This window comes from Oncorhynchus mykiss, chromosome 8 (genome assembly GCF_057628025.1).
Source record: "Oncorhynchus mykiss isolate SJ-2025 chromosome 8, ASM5762802v1, whole genome shotgun sequence".
Lineage (NCBI taxonomy): Eukaryota > Metazoa > Chordata > Actinopteri > Salmoniformes > Salmonidae > Oncorhynchus > Oncorhynchus mykiss.
This window is the reverse complement of record NC_143029.1, coordinates 93510638-93513324: the sequence shown is the minus strand read 5'-3', so window position 1 is coordinate 93513324 and position 2687 is coordinate 93510638.

Below are 2687 nucleotides of genomic sequence, written 5' to 3'. Positions count from 1 at the left end.
TCGTGTTGTCTGGAATTTTCTATTATTTATTATTTTACTTTTGATACTTAAGTACATTTAAAACCAAATACTTTTAGACTTTTACTCAAGTAGTATTTTATTGGTTGACTTTCACGTTTACTTGAGCCATTTTCTATTAAGGTATCTTTTTACTTATGCTCAAGGATGAAAATTGGGTACTTATTCCACCACTGGTGAACAGTCCGTTTTAATTGGCTGATCGCTCAGTCCATCACCATCTAGCAGAACCCTTAGAACCTCCCTACTACATTGTTGAGTTTAATGTGCCAAGCAGAGCAAGTGATTTAAACAACGAAGTGAGTTAGGACAATCTGAAAGTATGCATCTTCGATTTTTTTTCCACTTATAAACTGTATATGCCCGAACACAGAATCAGTTGAGCTTCCCAAAAATAATATGGTTAATGTGATCGAACACTTTGCCATTTCTCAAATTCCCATAATACAGCTGTAGCCAGCTCGCTCCCTCTCATGCCTCGATTTTAACTACACCCCTTTCAAGTCTTTATAGCAGTGTTACCAGGCTCTATATGTCAGCAAATCGAGCCTGGGGACAAGGTTAAGCATGTTCTAAATAGATTACATCATCAGGATTCACTGAGTTGTTATTGGTTTTTATACCATCGTTGGGGAAGACATTAGGGATAGCCCATGTACCCTAGGGCTAGGGAGTGAACATTTATTTATAGTAAGGGTTACATGGGGAAAATTGGACCTCTCTGAAATGAGAATGGATGGCCCTGCCTGAACCATCCCCTATATCCAAAATAATAATTAAAATGAAATGGAAAGCAGAGAACATGTCTACAATTTACCCTCAATTCTTGGACAGACTAAAACTTTAGATATGTCGTTTTAAAAACTGTTCTTTGTCCTGTTAGCATTACATGGCAAAGCGATAATTTTGATAGTGCATGGGGTTGCAGGCCAGGAGTTTGTGGGTTTGCAGACCACCGTAGTCAAGAGTAGGGGTGGAAAGATTTCATTTATAGTAGAAGCTATCAGATGAATCTATCATCGTATTTGCAGCACAGAGAAATAATTAAGTTTCATTAACATTCCATGCAATTCTATGTAATTTAACATATTAGTATAATATTTTTGTAATAAAACAAATTACAGACTGAGAATGGACAGGGATAGGCCTATGTGTTCATCTTAACATATTTTTCCAATGCCAAAGTGTGCCTTGTTTGCAACAAAATGATCCCCATTTGAAAATAGTTCAATCTGAGACGTCATTAGGCTTAACCTAATGAGAGAAGGTAATAAGTGTTTCCCTACAAATGGTCTGGGTTAAATATCTACTGTTGTACAGATAGTGACTAGCTTAATCAATTGATAGTGACAAAATTAGATTACTTCCCAAGCAAAGTCAGCCTCTGAATGTCAAAGAAATGAAACAATGAAATCCCCATAATGTATCACAGACACGTCTTTCCCAGGTACTTTACAGCTGGTTTCTTGTATAAGGTATTGCATACCCCCTAGGGTTAGCCTATATAACTACAAACTACAATACAATGTACAATGTGTCGTGAGCCATCACTTTTGAGTTAAATGTGTTTAAATGTAAGTTAAGTATTTATTCCTACTCCATCGTACTACATATTTGTTCATATTACATGACTGGAGAGAGAATTCAAGGATGTTATCATTTTTCCAAAACGACTTTTAGGGTCAATTACAACCAACAGTCTCAACACCAGGTGATCTCTCGTTAAACCAATAATATGCGCTAAGATTACCCGCCCAGTTGATCTCAATTTCAACTACAATTGGCCACTATATTACCGCTCCCTAAAGCTGATGTCCATGTTAAAACACCCATATCAACTGAAATCCACTTACTCAAGCTGAACGATGATGGCCAGAGCTTACCCATGGTGTTGTACAATGATTTACCTCATCATTTTTGTCAAAGTATGATAACTTCCATTCAAAAGTTTGGGGTCACTTAGAAATGTCCTTGTTCTTGAAAGGAAGCACATTTTTTGTCAATTTAAAATAACATCAAATTAATCAGAAATCCAGTGTATACATTGTTAATGTTGTAAATGACTATTGTAGCTGGAAACTGCTGATTTTTAAAAATGGAATATCTACAGAAGCCCATTATCAGCAACCATAACTCCTGTGTTCCAATGGCATGTTGTGTTGGCTAATTGATCATTAGAAAAGCCTTTTACAATTATGTTAGCACAGATGAAAACGGTTGTCCTGATTAAAGAAGCAATACAACTGTCTGCCTTTAGACTAGTTGAGTATCTAGCACCAGCACTTGTGGGTTCGATTACAGGCTCAAAATGGCCAGAAACAAAGGACTTTCGTCTGAAACTCGTCAGTCTATTCTTGTTCTGCCCAACTTAGTATGAGAACAAGTACATTAGAGTGTCTAGTTTGAGAAACGGATACCTCACAAGTCCTCAACTGGCAGCTTCATTAAATAGTACCCGCAAAACACCAGTTTCAGTGTCAACAGTGAGGAGGCGACTCTGGGATACTGGCCTTTTAGGCACAGTTACAAAGAAAAAGCCGTATCTCAGACTGGCCAATAAAAAGAAAATATTAACATGGGCAAAAGAACAGACACTGGACAGAAGAACTGTGCCTAGAAGGCCAGCATCCCGGAGTCGCCTCTTCACTGATGACGTTGAGACTGGTGTC